A 23751-nucleotide genomic window follows, 5' to 3' on the forward strand; every position below is an offset into this window, starting at 1 on the left:
CGCTGAACAGGGCCCGTGGTGAAGAAGAGCACCGCTGAACAGGGCCCGCCGTGGAGAAGAGCACCGCTGAACAGGGACCGCAGTGCAGAAGAGCACCGCTGAACAGGGCCCGCCGTGGAGAAGAGCACCGCTGAACAGGGCCCGCGGTGAAGAAGAGCACCGCTGAACAGGACCCCGCCGTGGAGAAGAGCACCGCTGAACAGGGCCCCGACATCTCAAGCACCGCTCCGCTGGGCACTTCCTCTCAAGCACCGCTCCGCTGGGCACCGCCGTCTCAAGCACCGCTCCGCTGGGCCCTTCCTCTCAAGCACCGCTCCGCTGGGCCCTTCCTCTCAAGCACCGCTCCGCTGGGCCCTTCATCTCAAGCACCGCTCCGCTGGGCCCCGCCATCTCAAGCATCGCTCCGCTGGGCCCTTCCTCTCAAGCACCGCTCCGCTGGGCCCTTCATCTCAAGCACCGCTCCGCTGGGCCCTTCCTCTCAAGCACCGCTCCGCTGGGCACCGCCATCTCAAGCCCCGCTCCGCTGGGCACCGCCGTCTCAAGCACCGTTTATGGTTCACTGTGCCCACCATGCCTCCTCCTTGACCAGTGGAGACTGTCATCCACCTGATGGACTGTGGCTTTGCACTCCCCAGGATGGTCCAGTGGGCAGCCCACCCACTGTAGAGACATTGAGAGACTGTGGCTTTGCACTCCCCAGGATGGTCCAGTGGGCAGCCCACCCACTGTAGAGACATTGAGAGACTGTGGCTTTGCACTCCCCAGGATGGTCCAGTGGGCATGGTGGCTCCTCGTGGATCTGGCGTCGTGGACTCATGTGGCTGTGGTGCCCCCCCCTTCCCTTCCCCCTGAGGTGCCTGTAGTTTTTACATCTGATGCCCCTGCAGTGTTCTCTCCAAAGGACTCAGGTCTCCTGTGTGGGCTTTGCCCTTATTTCTCAAGACTTTGGCCCACGGACATGCTGAATTTGTAGGATGTGCAGGACTTGGTACTTCAGTTATACACTGATGTGTATGTCATTAGTTTTGTTGTGAATATCTTTCATGGTTGTACGATAATTTTCTGGAGCTTTTTGGTACATAAATATTTATTCCAAATTTGATTATGTCCTAGCATTTTTCAGGGGTGTTTGGGTGGTGTCACTGTGACTTGGTGCTCTGCATTGGTGAGTACATAGTTGGGGGGGTGGGGGGGTCGCATATGTGTGTGCCCGTAACCTTTCGTCCTCCCCCTCCCGTGTGTCGTAGGTGCAGTACTCACCGTTGTCGTCTGCGCCGGACTTCGTACTCGTGGTAGATGAGAAGGTAGACGAGAGCAGGTAGGATGTTTAATTCGGGTTCCATGCTGTCCTCCTTCCTCCTGGAGTGCGTAGTGGTGAGCGTTTTCCCGTCCATAGTCTGTTTCCGCCGTGTTTTTATCGGCGGTGCTCCCGCCCCGGAAAAGGTGGCGTATTGGTGAGTTGGAATAGTGTGGGCGGTACATTGTCTGCCGCCTGTCTGTTGGCGGTGACCGCCGCGCTGTTTGTTTGTACCGCCGTGGCGGTCGGAGTGTTAAGGTGGCTGTCTGTGTTGGCGGTTCCCGCTAGTCTCAGAATCCCATTTTTTTTACCGCCAGCCTGTTGGCGGGTTGGCCGCCGCTTTAACACCGACCGCCAGGGTTAGAATCACCCCCATAGTCACCATTTGGGCCTACCAAACAATATACTGTTACAGTCACAACATGAAATGCAGTGTAGTGTTTGGAAATATGGAATACTAACCAGCTGCTCACTGTTTGCCCCCTAGATTGCCACTGCTGCGGATGAATAGGAGATGGAGACATCCCCCGAGTACAGGCCCCTGGTGGACTTGGTATCAATGGAAGACAGGCACATTATCCTCACCTATAGACTGGACAGGGCCAAAATCACAGAGCTGTGTGCCCAATTGGAACCTGACCTGATATCTGCTATCTGGCAGCCCACTGGGATCCCCCCTCTTGTGCAAGTCCTATCAGTGCTCCATTTCCTGGCAACTGGCTCCGTCCAAGTGACAGTGGGGTTGGCAGCAGGAATGTCACAGACAATGTTCTCAATAGTGCTGACCAGAGTGTTGTTTGCCCTGATTAAACACATGCACAGCTACATCCTTTTCATCCAGGTGGAGGATTTGGCCACATTGAAAGCTGATTTCTATGCAATGGGACATATCCCCAACATTATTGGGGCAATAGATGGTACACATATTGCATTTGTCTCCCCCCCCCCGGAGGGGCCGGAGAAATAAACAGGTGTTCAGAAATCAAAAGAGCTTTCACTCCATGAATGTGCAGATAGTGTGCCTGGCGGACCAGTACATCTCCCATGTCAATGCAAAGTATCCTGGGTCTGTGCATGATGCCTTTATCCCAAGGAATAACAGCATCCCATATGTGATGGCTCAACTCTAGAGGCACCGGGTGTGGCTAATAGGCGAGCCCTGCTTCCCACCCAGTAGGTGTTGGTGTATGGTGTGGGCCCTAAGGGTTAGTGTGTGGCTAACAGTTGTCCCTCGATATTTAGTCTGGTTACCCCAACCTCTCATGGCTACTGACCCCTGTGAGGAATCCCAGGACAAGGGCAGAGGAACGTTACAATGAGGCACATGGTGAACAAGAAGAATAATAGGAAGGACATTCGGCCTCCTGACGGCCAGGTTTCGTTGCCTTCATCTATCAGGTGGATCCCTGTACTACTCACCCAAGAAGCTGTGCCAGATAATCGTGGCATGCTGTATGTTGCACAACCTTGCCTTACGTCGCCAGGTGCCTTTTCTGCAGGAGGATGAGGCTGGAGATGGGCGTGTGGCAGCAGTGGACCCTATGGACAGTGAAGCTGAGGAGGCAGAGGATGAGGATGAGGACAGCAGAAGTGCAATAATACAATACTTCCAATGACACACAGGTAAGACACTGTAAATTCACTTTACATTGACAGTTTTGTGTTTGACATTGTCACTGGCAGGCTGATTTTCCCACTTCAATGGCCACTCACTGTACCCTTTGGCATCTCTATTTTCAGATATTTGTGCCCCACTATCGCTCCTGGTGTGTTGAGTGCAGCCAACTACTGGTCATTCCTTTGTATACATTACTGTACAGTTGTACTGAGGTGTTTTAAGCTTGTTAAACAAATACATAGTTCAATCATTTGACAGACTCCATACTTGTATTTATTCAAATGGTTTTTATTTAAGTGCTAATAAGTAGAGGGGGATGTGCAATGGGCTGAGGTGATGGTGGAGGAATATCCAGGATAGAGTCCAGTCTATGTAGATCACAGGTGCATTGTCCAAGGGGACATAGGAAGTGGGGCAATGGCAGTTCAAGGTGGACAGGGTGACAGAGTGGGACACAAGGGTGACAATCAGGAGGGTCTTACTGGCGGGGGTCTTAGCAATAGTCTTTGGCTTCTTCCTGGATCGCAGGGACCATTTCCGGGGAGGTTCTCCTTCTGCAGGAGGTGGGGTGCTGGTGGCCTGTTGTTCTTGTGACGGGCCTCCTGTCCACTAGCGGCAGCGGAGGTGGAAGGCTGCTTATCGGTTTGGCTAGTGTCAGGGGCCCGCTGGTGTGCCACTGCCTCTCTCATGGTGTTGGCCATGTCTGCCAGCACCCCTGCAATGGTGACCAGGGTGGTGTTGATGTCCTTCAAGTCCTCCCTGATCCTCAGGTACTGTCCCTCCTGCAGCTGCTGGGTCTCCTGTAACTTGTCCAGTATCTGGCCCATCATCTCCTGGGAATGGTGGTATGCTCCCAGGATGTTGGTGAGCGCCTCCTGGAGAGTCAGTTCCCTGGGCCTGTCCTCCCCCTGTCGCACAGAAGTCCTCCCAGCTTCCCGGTTGTCCTGTGCCTCTATCCCCTGAACCGTGTGCCCACTGCCACTGACCCCAGGATCTTAATTGTCATGTGTTTGTGGTGTGGCCTGGGGTCCCTGTAGTGGTGGACACACTGCTGATTGACGTGTCCTGGGGACGGAGGTATGGGCCTGCTGGGTGGGTACTGTGCTGGTGTTTCCTGAGGGAGGAGGCTCTGTGGTGGTATGGGACTGTACCTGGGTTACCGACCGTCTGGAGATTCCTGATGGGCCAGGTTGGTCATCCAGATCTAGGCGTCCAGAGCTGCTGTCATCATTGTGGGCCTCTTCTGGGGGTGGATTGGATGTTGCTGGCACCTTCTCTCTGGTGATGTTGAGTGGGGGACCCTGTGGGAATGTAAATGCAGCGTTATTGTTTCTGTGTGTGTTGTTTTGTGCATGGGTGTGTTGCCCTCTATGGTTGTTATTGCCCTGGCAGCTTTGCCTTGTGTGAGTAGGTATTTGGTGGGCTAGGTGATTCTCTCTAGTGTGCATGCTTTAGTGATGGGTGTCCATGCAGGTCTGTGATGGTGGTCTGTGCATTGGTGTTACATGCAGGGCTTGGTATTGGGAGGGGTGGGTTGTGATGGTGGGGTGTATGTGAGGTGGTGGAGTGATGAAGTGAGGGTAAGGGTGGGGGTTTGTGATGGCAAACAGGTAGGGGGGTTGATAGTAATAGAGATTTGATTTATATAAAGAGTTGACGTACCAGAGTCCAGTCCTCCTGCTACTCCTGCCAGGCCCTCAGGATGCATGATTGCCAAGACTTGCTCCTCCCATGTTGTTAGTTGTGGGATAGGAGGTGGGGGTCCACCGCCAGTCCTCTGTACAGCTATTTGGTGTCTTGCTGCTGTGGAACGCACCTTTCCCAATAGGTCGTTCCACCTCTTCCTGATGTTATCCCTTGTTCTGGGGTGCTGTCCCACAGCGTTGACCCTGTCCACGATTCTCTGCCATAGCTCCATCTTCCTGGCAATGGATGTCTGCTGCACCTGTGATCTGAATAGCTGTGTCTCTACCCGGATGATTTCCTCCACCATGACCCTTAGCTCCTCCTCTGAGAACCTGGGGTGTCGTTGTGGTGCCATGGATGTAGTGTGAGTGGTGTGGGTGTGTGAGGCGATGTGTTGGGGTGTGTGATGTAAGGTGCGTGGATGGTGTATAGGTGATGGTGGTGTGTGTCTGTGGTCTTGTCTGTGGTCTTGCTATCTCTCTTGTGGCAATTATTTGTATTCGTAAAGGGTTGTGGGTAATGTGGGTGTGGGTTTGATAGTGGTGTGGGTGTGGTGTGTGTATGTGTGTCAGGTGTGTGTTATTCTAATTGTCCAGTGTGGTGTTGTTTTGTTAGGTTGTGTGTATTTTGAGCGTCATAATGCGTGGGCATAGTTCTGCTGGCGTAACGGTGTGGGTTTTGATACCGCCAGTTTATCACTGACCTTTGGGCTGGCGGACTTGTGTCCGCTACGGCGGCGGTATGTTTGCGGCAGTCAGCATGGCGGTAAGCGGTATTTACCGCCAATGTCATAGTAAGGGCCTAAGTTTTGTGTTTGTTGTTCATGTTAAGTTTGTGTGCACCTGTGCTTGTGTTTGAGAAAGGAGCCTGTAAGTCTGCAAAAGGAAGAGGTCAGTATATACAACAGAAGGGAATGTACATAACACCAATATGTGTGTGTGAACACTTGGGTCTATGGTGAAATGAGGTTGTGTGTTTGAAACGTGGGACCATATGTGTGAAATGTGCATTTAATGATTACACTCAACCACCATAAGAGAGAGTGAGAAGAGATAAGCACCTGCTCGCCTTCCCAAGTTTAAATACTAGTCAGCACAACAAGAGCAAGTAAGTTACACTCCAAACCCACCAGAATGTTGTAATTTATTCTCTCTTCTTGGAGGTTAACAAGTAATATAATGTGGTAGACTAATGTACATCTTGCAGAATTATGCACAGATTCTAGGTCACATGCTCAACCCCTGTTGTGTCGACTCAGCCATAGGTATCAGTGTAGTATAGAAATGGGCACAAAAACATTGGTGAACAGTAACAGCAAAAATGTTCAGTGATACGATTACAAATGTGAGTTTTTTTCACACCGCTATACTTTTCCTAATGAATTATCTGTCGTCGCTGCAAGTTTATGGGCTATGAAAGTTCACTATTTCAGACTCATCAAAAGAAAGGTGATGAAAGCATTGACTCAAGTGGTGTGAAAGTTCCTTAAGTGGACACGGTTCTGCGTCTTTACCAGTGTGTATAGGATGCCCTTACCTACAGCATGCACAGCTGTTCATAATTTATGGGTTGCAGGTACACAGGTGCACTCTCTAGAGCAGTGATTCCCAACTTGTTGTCCGGGGATCCCTGTGGGTCCATGATGCCTCCTTAGGTGGTCCACGACTGTTTAGAAAATTAAATAATAACATATTAGATCCCCAGCTTTCAGTTATATCTCATTTGGGGGTCCCCGGATCTCAATAATGATTCAGTGGGGGTCCCCGGGCTCCAGTAATGATAAAGCGGGGGTCCACAGAAGTCAAAAGGTTGAGAACCACTGCTCTAGAGAAACCAGATATCCAGTTTGAAAGTCAACACATGAGTAAACGGAAGTAAGTGAGCACCTGATGACAAGAGATTGAGTTATAATGGAATTTTTGTTAGCTTCGTCAAATTCTTGACATTAATTAAAGTTTGAAGCATTTTTTAACACCTCACCCCACCATTTGTAAGACAGGGCTTCAGCATTCCAAAAAATCAGTGTTCTTAGTGTACACGTACATCAGAATCTCATTGCCCGTAGCTGCCATTCACCCCTCTGCAAAGTTACACGAAGGCAACTAGCCAGGCTGGGTGGACTCATTTGTTGTTACCCCAGAGTTTATCTAACCATCTGCTATTCCATGTGTGCCTAGGACCAGTGGTCCAGGCCTCCTGGTCAATGCATTTTAATGGTTACTTCAATGCTGGTCAACTCCTAGGCTTCGTTGCTCACATTCTGAGAGATATATACAGGTTATTTACTAACCAGTACTTTCAGATCTCCTATAATTTTCTGACACACACTATTCCACATAAGGTTTTGTTATCATGTGTGGTGAACCTCTAGGAGTGCCAGATTCATGCCAGATTTTTAGGACAAACACTGACAACATACATGAGTTCCAATAAGATGAATTGCATGATTCATCCTATGTGGCTATACAGAATATCAGTGATGTTCCAGCTCACCTTGATTTACCTGGACACCCATGCTGAAGAATATAACTACAGTGGCGGATGGTTAACGTTGAAGATGGTGCAGCCAAATGCTCACTTTACCTGCACAAGTGAACACAGCTTCCGCAAATGAGCTTGCATGATGTAACCCTCCATGTTTTTGGATCATTTATGAAGAACATTTATAATGTCAGCTCTTTTCTTTTAGATGTTAAGCTAACCCACAGAGACAAGGGTTTAGTTTTGGAATTTTATTGAATAAAAATTAAAAATACACAAAAAAAGAGAAAGACTGGAGGACGCAAAAACATTTTTAATTCAATATAGTGTAAATACCTGCAAATAAATTGTACAAAGAGTTCAAAATATATCAGCAGTTAGGGAAGAACAAATGAAATACTTTTTGGTAATTCTCAAGTGTGACTGAAGCCTAATTTTCACGTTTGTTTGTTTTATAATTTTATCAGTGGAAATTACTGCACAGTTTTCTGTACAAATGTAGGGGCAATTGCTACGGAAATGGGCTATATGTTAATGACAGTGTGCAATGCTACAGCAGCATCCTTGAGTAGTTACTAATATTGTAATATTTTTATTTTCAGCATCTGCTATAGCCTGATGAACTTTTAATTTTTGAACAAAGAACAAGAGGAGGGTACAGAACCCGACCTCCTCTGATGCTCTTGCACTGCCACAACACAACTCCAGCGTTTAAGGTGAGGAAACTAACTGATGCTATATATTTTTACACGATAGTTAAGGGCTGTGTATGTGCGGTGGTCAGCATGGTGGGGTGAGATCAGTACCTGTTTGAAGCATGGAACTGTGCAATCAATACTAAAGATTAGGGTGTTGAGAGCTCAATTGAAGACAATGAATTGGCTCAGGGATAATAATGGCTTGTGTAAGCCTTCTGCTCCATCATCCCAATGTTTGTCTTTCTGTTTCTCCCTTTTTAATTTAGAACATTCTGCCTTCAGTGGAATGTAAAAGTAGCTGTGTACCGCCGCTGCCTCAGGCTATACCAGTTATTAAAGGCCCTCTCCTTGCCTTGTTATAGGCACTCGCCCATCGCTTGAGATATATCTCTGGTTCAGGTTCTTCAAAAAAAACAGTATGGCCACCAAGCAGCTGGCTAAAAGGCTACGTAACATATTTACAAGCCCCTTGTGCTTCCTTGCGCCACATTAGTGTATTTTTTTAAAAGTGGCATTAAGGAGGCATTTTCGTAGCTCCATATTTACAAAGTGGCACAATGCATGCATTGCGCCACTTTGTAACTTATGCCACGTTATGCCTGTGTCAGGCATAATGTATGCAAGGGGGCGTTCCAATATAGTGAGGCCTGAAAAAAAATGGTGCAGTGGAATTCACAAGTTTTAACTGCACCATTTTTTTACCAAACATGTTTTTGCAGCAAACCTAATACATTGCACTTTAATTATTGACATGCATCTTTAATATTAGTAGGACACTGTGAGTACAGTAGAGCAGCTATTTGCAAAGCCATTCCTTAGACTGAGCCATGAAGATTAACTAATTGTAGAAAACAAATAGGACCTGACTAGCCTGACTTAAAACTACAACAAAGTGCCCAAGAGAGAGGGAAGATCTACAGACGTAGTCTCAAATGTCTGGTACAAAAAAGTTAACTGGCTTACAGCAAGTACTTCAACAACTTCTCTGTTCTGCTTCCCCTGCTTGCTGTTTGATGGTGACATTCTTTGGACAAAAAAGGAGTAACAGACTTGAAACATTTGTCAGATAAAATAAACAAACATGCACACTTGAGAATCCATATGGGAAACCTGACAAGACTGGGAATGTTGGGAGACTCAAGATTGAAGCCCACATAGGTGATGCGTACCGAAAAGCAGTAAAGAAACATAATGAAGCAGTCAATAGGAATAGACACAAACTTTAAAAAATAATTGATTGTATTTGTTTCTGTGGTTCTGCGATGCTTTTGAACTGGCATAACGAGGGTATGATTAATCTGAAAGTTCTGCAAATCTGGTATATTAAGAGGCCTTGTGCATTTAATAGTCAGCATTAACGGGGAAATGGAAGCATGTTGGAAATGGCCCTTTTTGCAGGGTTATCCCCAGACTTTTTGCCTTCTTCCTCCTATTTTTTCAGGTCTGTTTTTGCTGGTTTATTGTCTCTGCACATTTTACCACTGCTAATCGGTGCTAATGTGCAAGTGCTCCTTGTATAAATTGTACTGTTGATTGGTTTATACGTGACTGGCATATTTGAGTTACTGGTAAGTCCCTAGCAAAGTGCACTAGAGGTGCCCAGGGTCTGTAAATCAAATGCTACTAGTGTGTTTGCAGTTCTGGTTGTGCCATCCACATTAGTAGCCCTGTAACTATGGCTCAGACCTGCCACTGCAGTTTCTGTGTGTGCAGTCTTCAACTGCCTTTTCGACTTGCCATGTGTACCCACTTGCCAGGCCTAAACCTTCCCTTTTTTTACATGTAAGGCAACCCTTAGGTAGGCCCTAGGTAGCCCCATGGGAAGGGTGCTGTGAATGTTTAAAGTAGGACATATACTAATGTGTTTTATATGTCCTAACAGTGAAATCCTGCCAAATTTGTTTTTCACGGTTGCAAGGCCTGTCTTTCTCATAGGTTAACATAGGGGCTGCCTTTAAATATTATTAAAGTGCAGATTCCCTTTGGGAGCAGATAGAAATGTGGAGTTTAGGGTCTCTGAACTCACTATTTAAAAATACATATTTTAGTGAAATTGGTTTTTAGATTGCTAGTTTGAAAATGCCACTTTTAGAAAGCAGGCATTTTCTTGCTTAAACCATTCCATGACTGTTTGCGGATTCCCTGTCTGGGTCAGTTTGACAGTTGGGCTGTTCACACCTCTCCTCTAGACAGTGACTCAAATGGAGCTGGGGTGTAGCCTGCATATCCTGGTGAGCCATCTGAGCTAGAGTGGAGGGAGGAATGGTCACTTACACCTGAAAGGACTGTGCCTGCCCTCATACTATGCAGCCTCCAACCCCCTGAAGTCTGTCTGGAGCCAGGCCCGGACAAGGAAGGATCTTGCAAACAACTGAGACTTTCCTTTGAAATTTGGCAACTTCAAACGCAGAAAATGGTATAAGTAGTGGACCCAAAACCCGAGAATTGCAGAATCTTTCTGGAATCAAAAGGAAACTCTGCCAAAGAGAAGAGCTGGTGGAGGAGTACTGTCCCTTTGCTGTGCTACGTTGCTGGCTTGGCCTGCAGTTGCTGCTTCTGCCTTAAAAGAGAGCAAAGGGTGAACTTGGCTGTGTATCCTGCTTGAGAAAGTTCTTCAAGGGCTTGGAGTAGATGTTGTCGGCTGTTGGAAGTCTCAGGGATATCAAAGACTTCAGTTTCATCTGCCTACAGCACTGGGAACTGTGTGTTTTTTGCTGCAACAGAAGAAAAACCACTGCAACGCTATCAATTATGCCGCTGGTCTGCACCGTGACCTGCAGACACCGCACTGAGTCGCTTTGCCCTGCTTCCATCCGCGACCATGATCTCACCAATGCCGTCATCGGACGACTTCACCGAGCCACTGCTAGCACTGTGACATGTAGGTCCTGCACTCTGGCATCGCCTTGCTCACACCGCAGCCTGGGCATCCCCAACGACAATGCTCCTGCTGAAATTGATGCCGCTGCTTGCATCGTGGCCTGTGGACACCGCTCGTGAGGAGCACAAAGCATCATCCCATCCTGCACCGCAGTCCTGGTCCACCGACACCAACTCCATCAACTCTAGTGTCGTCACCAGGCATCCCTGCCTGCACCGTGGTCTGTGGACACCGCTCATGAGGGTCATGAAGCACCGTCCCATCCCGCTGCCTTGGCCCTACAGACAACATTGCTTCAGCAACGATGGCGACGCTGCCTGTAACCTGTGGACACTACACGTCATACTGCCCCGCTTCACACTGCAGGCCTGGTCTTATGAATGCTGCTGGACGCACTCGCCGAGCCGCTGTCTGCACTGTGACCTGTGGGCACCACATGTCGCATCATCCCGCTTCACACCGCAGCCCGATGCCATCCACGCCAGCGCTCCAGTCTTCATCAGCCCAGAGTTTGTGACCTCAAGGGCCCGACAACTCCTGCACCGACTCCAGAACCGACACCACGATGCCAGTGACGCTGCTCTCTGGAGCTCACCACGAGGATCACGACACCCTGCAATTCCAAGGTACTGTTTGTGAGTCTTCCCGACACCGTAGCTGACCCACGATGCCACGGCCAGTTTGAACTGTTGGTTTTGTTGATCACGACGCCGTGATAGCCCCAGGTGAAATGTATATCTTTATTACTGTATGTCGGATTTTTACTGTTTTGGTCTTGTTTTATATACATAAATAAATATTGGCTATTTTTCTAAAACTGGTGTGGTGTCCTTTTGTAGTGTTTTCACTGTTACTGTGTTATGTGCAAATGCTTTACACATTGCTTCTGAGATAAGCCGGACTGCTCGTGCCAAGCTACCAAGGGGGTGAGCAGGGGTTATCCGAGCGGGTATCTCTCTTATCCTGACTAGAATAAGGGTCTCTACTTGGACAGGGTGCAAACCGACTCAAGGATCCTGGGTCGGTGCATGACGCCTTCGTCCTGAGGAATAGCAGAATCCCAAATGTGATGGCACAACTACAGAGGCACAGGGTGTGGTAAATAGTTGAGCCTGACTCCCCACCCAATGTATGTCAGTGTATGCCTTCTGGTGTTAATCCCATACCATTGTGTAAGGCTAATGTTTGTCCCTCAATACTTGCAGGTGATTCTGGCTACCCAAACCTATCATGGCTCGTGACCTGTGTGAGGAATGCCAGGATAGGGGCTGAGAATCTTTACAATGAAGCATATGGGCAAACCACGAGAATTATTGAAAGGACCTTCGGCCTCCTAAGGGGCAGGTTCAGATACCTCCATCTAACAGGTGGATCCCTGTGCTATTGACCCGAGAAGGTCTGCCAGATAGTAGTGGAATGCTGCATGTTGCACAACCTAACCCTCAGACGACATGTGCCTTATCTGCATGATGAGGAGACTGGAAATGCCCCTGTGGCAGCAGTGGACCCTGAGAACAGTGAGGATGAGGAGGCAGAGGATGAGGATGAGGACAACAGAACATCAGTTATATGTCAATACTTCCAATGACACACAGGTGAGACAGTGAACTGACCATTCCTCTGAGTATTGATGTTTTTAGTGTGGCTGTAGCAGGATGGCATTCACTTCCTTTGCATCTCTACTTACTGTCACCCATGGCTTCTCATTTTGCAGATGTTGGTGATGTAACAATTGGGTACTGAATTGATGACTACAGACAGATACAGGACATTCAATGCATGCTATCACAGTGTTCAGATCATTTGCACATGCTGTGACTGTTTCCATATATGCTCATTTTCATCACATAAAACACTTTTACACAAGTTGTGTTCAGGGGTGTTTATTGAAGTGAAAATAATTGATAGAAAAGTGCAATTGAATGGGGTGATGGTTGAGGAAAGTCCAGGGTATTGTTCCAGTCTGTTTATAGCACAGGTCCAGTGTCCAAGGGGCCATAGGAAGGGGAGCAAAGGCAGTTCAAAGTGGACAAGGTGACAGGGTGGGACACAAGGGGGGCATTCAGGAGGGTGTCAAAGCCCAGCTCACCTGAGTTCTTGTTCAGTTCTGATGGAGGTTGAAGACAATCCGACCCCACCCTGAAACTGCTTGTTCCAGCACACTAGTTTTTAACACAGTGCACTAAGAACAGAAGCTCAAGGGTAGGGGGGAAGTGGATAAAATAAAAAAAGAGAGACAACACTGTTCTTGCGTTTCCACTGTTGAAGTGCTGCACAAATCTGCGGCCCTTTCTGACTTCCGTAGAAACTGGTGCCTAATGAAACATAAACAAAGAACAGATAAGTGCAACCTATTCCTAAATGGGTTCCTGACTATCCCTTTATTTATTAGAAATTCTCTTCTAAAAGTACCTCTTGGATCCTGGTCTCGAGTTTCCAGGTTTGGAATGTGTTACTGCTCTGGGATGTGCTTTCTATTACTGTAAAGCTTCTAAAACATTAAACAAATACCGTTATCAGAATTACCAATATCAAACATTCATCTTAATATAACTAAAGCCTAAATTCCCAATAGCAGACTCACTTTTCCCATATCTCCAGAATCTTTTGGAAAACAAATACTGTACTTTTACATCAAAATACAGCATGTAATTTGTGCAAGTCCTTGATTTACTGTTTGCCTTGCTGTTAATGGTTTCCACTGTTCGATTCTTAAAAGTTCCATAAAAAAAAAACAATGTTTGTTTCACAAAGCTCCGCAAGGTATTCTTGCAACAAAGAGCCTGAATCACAATGTTCGTGGAAGGTATCTTGCTTCAAACCGTCCACACACGAATCCAGAAATTGTTGTCAAAGTTCCTTCAGGTAATAAAAAGTTTTGCACTTACTTGTTGCTGGCAAGAGATACTGATCAGTCTAACCTTGTCTTCTTTCTCTTTTGCAGGTTGTTTGTAGGAGAGAGGCTGAGGCAAGGAGGAACCGGAAACCAGAAGAAGGAAGAGCCAGCAGCTGCGCGCATTGAAGCCAATGAAAGTCTGTAGAGAGCAGGAGTGCCAGCGCCGAGGGATCTGTTCTCAGGTAAGCGGGAGGTAGACGAGCACAAGCACTGGGTGAGGCTCGGGGGCTGCCTTTTATAGACAGGGCTGGGTGTGGTCCTCACATGCTGCACATGTTCTTGAAAGGTGTGCAGAGTTTCAGTTATTATGCAAATGAGTTGAATTAACACATGGCCTAAGGAGGAGTGTTTTAAAGAAGCCTTGGTAAAAGCAAGGCCCAATGTGTAAACAAAACAGCACATTAAACAACATACACAGAAGCCTAAGGGGGGGGGAAGGTGAGATAACAAGAAAGGGTTTGAATAGTAAGTTTAAAAGGGAGCTATTACAGAACCCACTAGTGCAGTGAGAGGGGACATGCTCTTTGCTGTGCACAAACCCTAACAGTTGCCCCCCTCAAAGGCCCTCCTACAGGACGGGGTTTTCCTGGGTTTTTTAAATAAAACCGTCTAATCAGCTGTGGGGCATGTACATATGATGCTGGTTCCCATGAATTCTCAGATTCATCATATCCTTTCCATTCTACTAAATAAAACAGACGTCCACTAATTCTTTTTGAGTCTTTTATGCTTTTCACTTCATATTCTAGATTTCCCTTAATTGGTATGGGTGGAGGTGGTGGTTCAGGTCGGGTTTTTGGGTTGTACGGCTTAAGCAAGGACACATGGAATGTAGTATGTACTGGATATTCTTTTGGTAAATCTAATTTTACTGTTACCGGGTTTACTATGGCAGTTATACTAAAGGGTCCAATGAAACGTGGTTGCAGCTTTCGGGATCCCTCTATGTTTAGGTTCTTTGTGGAGAGCCATACCTTGTCACCAATTTTATACATTGGGGCCTCAGATCTGTGTTTGTCTGCTTGTCTTTTCATGCTTTCCCTGTACTTTAATAAATGTTTCCTGGCTTTGTCTTGTATGTCACCTAACCTCGTTAGTCTATCCGTTACTGTAGGCAACAGGGACTCTTCTAACAAAATGGGTATAGCTCTTGGATGATACCCCTGCAAGAAATAGAATGGTGAGCAAAGTAGAGCTGAATGCTCAGTATTATTATAAACAAACTCCGCTACAGGGAGAGCTTCCAACCATTCACTAGAATAATCAGCCAATAAACAACGTAGCGTTTGAAGTAAGGTTTGGTTCAGTCGTTCAGTCTGTCCATCTGTCTCTGGGTGGAAAGCAGTGGATAATGCCACATCTATTTTCAGTTTTTCACATAATTTTTTCCAAAATCTAGAGTTGAACTGGCTCCCTCGATCTGACACCACTTTGCTTGGCAAACCATGTAAACGCACAATTTCCCTTATAAAAATATCGGCAAATTCTGCCGCCGTGGGTAATTTCCGTAATGGTACAAAATGTGCCATTTTAGATAAAAAATCCACTATAACCAACACTGTTGTGAAGGATTTTACAGGTGGTAAGCCTACAATAAAGTCTACGCTCACAGTGTGCCAAGGTTGCTTGGGTGTTGGCATTGGTATTAACAAGCCGTCAGGGGCCTTATGAGAAGATTTATGTCTTGCACAAATTGGACAGGTAGTGACAAATTGCTTAATGTCCTTTCTTATAGTGTCCCACCAAAAGTGTTTTTGCACATTTTCCAGGGTTTTTACCCAACCAGGATGACCTGCCAATGGTGAGGCGTGATGCCAAATTATCACCTGTGTTTGTAATTCAGAGGTGGGCACTAACAGCATGTTGTCGTGATACAATAAACCTCGTTGTATTGTGTTATGGGAATCCTTTAACCAATCCTGAGGTGCTATTTGCATGTGTGCATTATATAGATCTGTGATGAAATCCTTCTGTTGTACTGGTGCCAAAAACTTTTGGGGAGGAATAATGGGTTCTCCTATTTTATCTTGTTTCATGTCTGAGGTATGTCCGTATCTAGATAACACATCAGATTGAATTTGTTGTGCACCTGGTCTATAGGTTATAACAAAGTCAAATGTGCTAAAAAAATTTAACCAGCGCATCTGACGTGGTGTTAGTGCTTTAAGTGATCCAAAAAACTGTAGGTTCTTATGGTCAGAAAAGATTGTAACTGGGTACTTGGCTCCCATTAAATGATGCCTCCATTCTGAAAAGGCTACTTTGATAGCTAGTAGTTCCCTTTCAGCCACAGTGTAATTTTGTTCAGCTGGTAATAACTTTTTGGAATAGAAGGCTATAGGATGTAACTGGCCATCTACTATATCTCGTTGAGAGAGAACTCCTCCTAAAGCTACTTGTGAAGCATCCGCTTCAACAAAAAAGGGCAAGTCAGGATCAGGATGTTTCAGAATTGGGGCTGAAGTGAACTTTTGTTTTAGGAGTTGAAAGGCGTGTGCCGCCTCATCAGTCCAAAGAAATCGTTGCCCTTTCCGCAACAAGGTAGTTATTGGGGCCGCAATGTCTGCAAAATGTGCAATAAACCTCCTATAAAAATTGGCGAAACCCAGAAATTTCTGAATATCTTTTACAGAGGATGGTTCTGGCCAATCAGCAATAGCACTGATTTTCTTTACATCCATAGTTATTCCTTGAGGTGACAGGCAGTATCCTAAAAAGTCCACCTTGCTGACATTAAAAGTACACTTTTCTAACTTAGCAAAAAGATGATTTTCTTTTAACTTTAATAATACTGCACGAACATGTTGGGTATGTTCTTCTGAGTTCTTAGAGTAAATGAGGATGTCGTCTATGTATACTATGACACAAACGTCCAGGAATTCGTGTAGGACCTCATTTATAAAGAACTGAAAGGCCGCAGGGGCATTACATAACCCAAAGGGCATTACTGTGTACTCAAATAAACCAAACTTTGTCTTGAAAGCTGTCTTCCACTCATCCCCCTCTTTTACTCGGACCAGGTGGTAAGCTCCCCGCAGATCTAGTTTAGTGTATACAGTAGAATGTCTTAATTGATCCAACAACACAGGTATTAGAGGAAGAGGATATTTATTCTTTATTGTAGCCTTATTTAGTCCTCTATAATCGATACACGCGCGCAGGGATTTATCCGGCTTCGGGATAAAAAAGAGTGGAGATGATACCGGAGATGTGGAATGACGGATGAACCCAGACTGTAGTAGGTCATCTAGGTAGGTTCTTAAGTATTTGGTTTCTTCGTCAGTCAAAGCATATACTCTGTTATTAGGTAAAGGGGCCCCTGGGATAAGATCTATACGGCAGTCATAAGACCGATGTGGGGGCAGCACACTAGCCTTTACTGGATCAAAGACGTCTTTAAAGTCAGAATATTCAGGAGGGAGACTTGGTTCATCTTGTGTAACACTAGCACAGTGTAATACTGTGCTCTGTTCTGTACCTGCTTCTTGATAGCAATTGGTTCTACAGAAAGAGGAATCCAAAGTAACAGTTCTATTCACCCAGTCAATTTTTGGGTTATGAGTTGTTAACCAGGGTACCCCGAGAATCAAACCAAAATTAGGAGTATCTATCAGATCAAAGCTAATCACCTCTGTGTGCCCGTTCTGACAGACCATAACAAGTGGACTTGTTTGTTTTGTGATTAATCCAGAGGTCAATTCTGACCCATCCACTGCACATACTGCTTCTGGACAAGGCTTTAGGCACATAGGAAGTCCTAAGTTTTCAGCTAACTTATTATCCACAAAATTTCCTGTCGCGCCTGAGTCCAGTAGGACAGGGAGAGAATGCCTCACTTGGGTAGTAACAATTAAAACGACCTGAATTATGAAATGTCTAGGAATGTGCGGTACCATGAAGGCTGCAGCATTAGAGGTTTGATTAAGATGTTTTCTCGAACAAGTAACCTCTCCCCTTGTCGAGCTTAATCGTTTCCCGATTCAGTTGAGGAGGTGGAGGAAACAGCACCCTTTTGTGGAGTTTTAGGCTTTACTGGACATTCTCTGGCAAAGTGACCTGCCCTGCCACAATATAAACATAATTGAAGTTTTCTCCTTCTTTCTTTTTCCTCTGATGTGAGTGGACCTCTGAGTGTCCCTATTTGCATAGGCTCAGGTTCAGGGAGTTTATTATCTGTGTCTTTCTTCTCGTGTTTAATAAAAGTTAACCGTGATTCCAGTTTGTATTTATCTCCCTTTCTTTCTCCTAGTCTATGTTCTAATTTCACAACTAAATCTACAAAGTCCGAATAGTCTTCTGGCAAATCAACGATATGAGCCAGCGCGTCTTTTAACTCGTCTCTCAAACCTTTATAAAAAAGGGAGACACGCTTTCCTTCTGGCCACTGTGTCTCGGTGAGTAAACGATTAAAACTAGTGAGATAGGTCAATAAATCCTTGTTACCTTGTTTAAGATTTAAAAGCTCATTATCACTTGCCTGCATGAAAGTGTGTTTTGCAAAAAGGCTGGTCATGGTACGTTTAAATTGATTCCAATTATGGAGGATGGGATCATCTCTATCCACGAAAGGAATTGACCAATTGGCTGCTGTGCCACCCAAATAAGACAAGACGAATGCCACTTTCGTAGCATCAGTAGGGAACTGTTGTGGCTTACAAACGAAGTGTAATTGACATTGATGGATAAAAACATGGAATTTGTTACTATCTCCATGAAAACGTTCAGGTGCTGCTAAGGGCACAGCATTAGGAACATTAACAGTAACCTCAACTGGGGGAGGCAAAGTTGTATGTTTTGATGGCGCCCCTGTCTCTGAGGTGGTTTTAAACAAAGGCGTAAAAGCTGTGTTCCACTGAGATCCCCTAAATTTATACCTGCTTAAATCCTGTTTTAAAGAGGTATTCTCCATCTTTAATCTCTCTATTTCCTCTTGCATATGTTGTAAGATGCCAGACACTGATTCATTATGAGCCAAGTCCTCATTTAGGGCCTGCGCCATATCCGTGACGTCAATGCCCTCTATTTCTTCCCCGGTATTCATCGTCCACCAGAACTGAATTTTTTTAAGGCTTGTGCTTCTGTCAAAGCCCAGCTCACCTGAGTTCTTGTTCAGTTCTGATGGAGGTTGAAGACAATCCGACCCCACCCTGAAACTGCTTGTTCCAGCACACTAGTTTTTAACACAGTGCACTAAGAACAGAAGCTCAAGGGTAGGGGGGAAGTGGATAAAATAAAAAAAGAGAGACAACACTGTTCTTGCGTTTCCACTGTTGAAGTGCTGCACAAATCTGCGGCCCTTTCTGACTTCCGTAGAAACTGGTGCCTAATGAAACATAAACAAAGAACAGATAAGTGCAACCTATTCCTAAATGGGTTCCTGACTATCCCTTTATTTATTAGAAATTCTCTTCTAAAAGTACCTCTTGGATCCTGGTCTCGAGTTTCCAGGTTTGGAATGTGTTACTGCTCTGGGATGTGCTTTCTATTACTGTAAAGCTTCTAAAACATTAAACAAATACCGTTATCAGAATTACCAATATCAAACATTCATCTTAATATAACTAAAGCCTAAATTCCCAATAGCAGACTCACTTTTCCCATATCTCCAGAATCTTTTGGAAAACAAATACTGTACTTTTACATCAAAATACAGCATGTAATTTGTGCAAGTCCTTGATTTACTGTTTGCCTTGCTGTTAATGGTTTCCACTGTTCGATTCTTAAAAGTTCCATAAAAAAAAAACAATGTTTGTTTCACAAAGCTCCGCAAGGTATTCTTGCAACAAAGAGCCTGAATCACAATGTTCGTGGAAGGTATCTTGCTTCAAACCGTCCACACACGAATCCAGAAATTGTTGTCAAAGTTCCTTCAGGTAATAAAAAGTTTTGCACTTACTTGTTGCTGGCAAGAGATACTGATCAGTCTAACCTTGTCTTCTTTCTCTTTTGCAGGTTGTTTGTAGGAGAGAGGCTGAGGCAAGGAGGAACCGGAAACCAGAAGAAGGAAGAGCCAGCAGCTGCGCGCATTGAAGCCAATGAAAGTCTGTAGAGAGCAGGAGTGCCAGCGCCGAGGGATCTGTTCTCAGGTAAGCGGGAGGTAGACGAGCACAAGCACTGGGTGAGGCTCGGGGGCTGCCTTTTATAGACAGGGCTGGGTGTGGTCCTCACATGCTGCACATGTTCTTGAAAGGTGTGCAGAGTTTCAGTTATTATGCAAATGAGTTGAATTAACACATGGCCTAAGGAGGAGTGTTTTAAAGAAGCCTTGGTAAAAGCAAGGCCCAATGTGTAAACAAAACAGCACATTAAACAACATACACAGAAGCCTAAGGGGGGGGGAAGGTGAGATAACAAGAAAGGGTTTGAATAGTAAGTTTAAAAGGGAGCTATTACAGAACCCACTAGTGCAGTGAGAGGGGACATGCTCTTTGCTGTGCACAAACCCTAACAGAGGGTCTCATTTCCTGGCAGTGTTCTTGGTCTTGACAAGTGTCTCTGGCTTCTGTCTGGGTCGTAGGGAACGTTTGCGGGATGGTTTCCTTCTGCAGGGAGAGGGGTGCTGGGGCCTGTGGGTCCTGTGGCTGAGCCTCCTGCCCACTAGCTGCAGTGGAAGTGGTGGGCTGGGCAGTAGACTGGCTAGTGGTAGGGGCCCGCTTTTGTGATGTCCATTCCCTCATGATGTTGGCCATATCTGCCAGCACCCATGCTATGGAGACCATGGTGGTGTTGAGGGCCTGCAAATCCTCCCTGATCTCCTGATGGTGTACCTCCTGCAGCCGCTTGTTCTCCTGCATGTTGCTAAGGATGCGGCCCATTTTGTCCTGGAATTGTTGGTAAGCCCCCAGGACATTAGTGAGTGCCTCCTAGAGAGTCGGTTCCCAGGCCCTGTCCTCCCCCTGGCACATAGCGGTTCTCCCAGTGTCCCTGTTCCCCTGTGCCTGTGTCCCCTAAACGGTGTGCCCACTACTACTGACCCCAGGTCCCTGATTGTCTTGGGGGTGAGGTGTGGTCTGGGGTCCATGTACAGGTGGGAACAATGCTGATTGATGTGTCCTGGGGACAGAGGTGTGGGGATGTTGGGTGGGTGCTGTGGTGTTAGATAGTGGGTGGAGGCTCTGTGTTGTGGACTGTGAGTGGACTGGGATGGCCAACTGACCAGTGGTCCCTGATGGACCAGGTAGTTTATCCAGATCCTGAAGTCCTGAGTTACTGTCATCACTGGGGACATCTTCTGTTGGGTGACTGGATAGTCGTGACACCTCCTCGCCTCTGAGATTGGCTGGGGCACCTGTGGGGATGTAAGTGGTGTATTATACTTCATGTCTGCGACATATTGTCCATCCCTAGCTTTCCCCTCTATTGTTGCAGTTGCCCTGCCACCTTTGTTTGTGTATGGTGATGTATTGTGGGATTGTTAGTTCTCCATGCTGTGCATGCTTTGGTGATGGGTGTACATGCAGGGCTGGGAGGGCTGTCCATGCATTGGTATATCACGCAGGGCTTGGCATTGGGGTTAGTCAGGTATGTAGGTGCAGTGTGTGGGATGGAATGGAGTGATGGGAGTGAGGGTGAGGGGGTATGATGGCATAAAGGTATTGGGGGTGATTAGTTGTAAATATTGACTCACCAGTGTCCAGTCCTCTGGCTACTCCAGTGAGTTCCTCAGGATGCAGTATTGCCAAGACCTGCTCTTCCCATGCTGTGAGCTGTGGGGGAGGAGGTGGGGTTCACCGCCAGTCCTCTGGATGGCGAGCTGGTGCCTTGCTGCCACGGAACATACCTTCCCCCGTAGGTCGTTACACCTCTTCCTGATGTCATTCCTTGTTCTTGGATGCTGTCCCACGCCGTTCACCCGGTCCACGGTTCTCCGCCATAACTCCATCTTCCTGGCAATGGATATTTGCTGTACCTGTGCTCCAAACAGCTGTGTCTCTACCCTGACTATTTCCTCCACCATGACCCGCAACTCCTCATCAGTGAAATGGGGGTGCCTTAGTGGGAACATGGGTGTTGTGTGGTGTGTGTTGTGCAGAGGGTGTTAAGTGATGTTGTGGGGTGTGGGATGTGCGGTGCGTGACGGATGGATGGGTGTTTGTGGTGTGTGTGTGTAGTTGTCTCAGTGGTTTTCGTGTTAGTCTTGTGACATTATTGGTGTTCATAAAGGATTGTGGGTAATGTGGGTGTGTGTTTTATGGTGATGTGGGTGGGTGTGTGTGTGGTGTGTGTATCAGTGTCAGGTGTGTGATTTTAGTTTTGGCCAATGTTGTGTTGGTTTGTATTTGGGTGGCCATTCTGAGCGCGGCGGTGTGTATCACCAGTGGTTTACCACCATTGAATGTCCGCCGTGGTGATTCGTGGGTCATAATGTGGTGGGTGTTGTTTTGTTGGCGTAACAGTATGGGTGTTCATACTGACACTTTACCACTGACAATTGAGCTGGCGTATTTGTGCATGTGGCAGTATTCTGTTGGTTTTGTGTGGGCGTGTCATAATAGGGCGAACGGATTTTCACCACTGCAGCGGTAAACGGCATTTAATGCCAATGTCATAATGAGGGCCTAAATGTTTCGGCAATGCTCAATATAAAGGGAAGCCTTGTTAAGAGAATCACAGACTTTAATATTCAAGTTCTTGAGAAGTTTGCAGCTATTGAAGACTGACGTGTTGATTTGTCTACAAAAAGTGAATAATGTGTCAATCCTAACATTACTTCAATGGTGGCAGGTTGTGACCTGCTCACTTGTTCCTCATCTGCTTCACAGATTTTGGGGCCACTGAAATCATTGGTGCATGCCTGACTTCAGTCTGTCTAAAATTTACCATATGGTTGCCTGAAACGCAATACTGAGCATTTGAGACGTCACAGAGTTCCTTATTTTATGATTTTGTTTTAGCAGCACCTCTTTCATTACGTTGCTTGGTTTCATACAGACTTTTGCAATTGCTATCTGATCCAAAAGACACATTTATTGTCTTATAACTTTGTTAGCATGTGAAGATAAGAGAGGAGCTGCAGCAGGTCATGTGGCTTTGCTAGGCCACTACTACAACACTACTACAAACAACAGCTGCATCATTTGCAATGTTTGTAAATGATGCCGCTGGTTTTGAGGATGTAGTGGACTAGCAAGGGGAGCTACTGTAGTTGCACCAGGATAGGGGAGATGTGATCATATTTCTTCATCCTCTGAATGAGACACACAGTGTAGAGAAGTACCATCTTTTTGGCATGTTACCCCCAATTTCAGCCTGAATGTCAGTGTGTCTGACTGTGTCACTGGATCCTGCTAACCAGGACCCCAGTGCTTATGCTCTCTCTCCTCTAAATGTTGTCACCGCATACTGGTAACCCAGTATTTCATCACAATTTGCACACTGGTCACCTCCTATAAGTCCCTAGTATATGGTACCTAGGTACCCAGGGCATTGGAGTTCCAGGGGATCTCTATGTGCTGCAGAATTTATTTTGCCACCCATAAGGAGCCCATGCAAAGGTTTCTACGCAACTGCCAATGCAGCCTGTATGAAATGGTGGATGCACCCTTACACTGCCATTTACACTGCACAGGTCACTCATAAGTCACCTATATATTAGGCCATCCAGCCCTTAAGGTTAGGTGCAGAGTACCTGTGTGTGAGAGCACCCCTGCACTAGCAAAGGTGCTCCCATGTCGTCCAGGACCATTTTCCAGGACTTTGTGAGTGCGGGGACGCCATTTTGTTTGTGTACCACACATAGGTCACCACCTTTGTCTAGCTACATAATGGTAACTCCGAATATGGCCAAGTTTGGTGTCAAACATGTTGAAATCATACCCCAAGGCTTTTCCAAGCATTGGTTGTATAATTCCATGCACTCTGGGGGCTCCTTAGAGGACCCCCAGTATTGCCATACCAGCCTTCTGAGGTTTCCTAAGCAGCCCCAGTTCCTGTCATACCTCAGACAGGTTTCTGCCCTCCTGCTGCTTGTACAGCTCAAGCTCAGGAAGGCAGAAACAAAGGATTTCCTTTGGGAGAGGGATGTTACACCCGGTCCGTTTGGAAATAGGTATTACAGGCATGGGAGGGGTAGCCTCCCAGAGCCTCTGGAAATGCTTTGAAGGGCACAAATGGTGCCCTCCTTGCATAATCCAGTCTACACCGGTTCAGGGACCCCGAGTCCCTGCTCTGGCACGAAACTGAACAAAGGAAAGT

At 46.3% G+C, this 23751-nt stretch overlaps 1 protein-coding gene across 5 annotated transcripts in view; it reads left to right on the forward strand.

Annotated features, from left to right (window-relative positions):
* Positions 1-23751, forward strand: part of LOC138296832 (beta-1,3-galactosyltransferase 2-like) — a 131754-nt gene that overhangs the window by 71531 nt on the left and 36472 nt on the right. For 3 of the 5 annotated variants that reach the window (XM_069236295.1, XM_069236293.1, XM_069236294.1), the window contains exon 2: positions 7685-7798. The gene's annotated coding sequence lies outside the window, so the exon portion shown is untranslated. Of the gene's footprint in view, positions 1-7684; positions 7799-13605; positions 13740-19509; positions 19644-23751 lie in introns of all 5 variants that reach the window. The other 2 variants (XM_069236297.1, XM_069236298.1) reach the window with 2 other exon arrangements.

This window comes from Pleurodeles waltl, chromosome 5 (genome assembly GCF_031143425.1).
Source record: "Pleurodeles waltl isolate 20211129_DDA chromosome 5, aPleWal1.hap1.20221129, whole genome shotgun sequence".
NCBI classification, from domain to species: Eukaryota; Metazoa; Chordata; class Amphibia; order Caudata; family Salamandridae; genus Pleurodeles; species Pleurodeles waltl.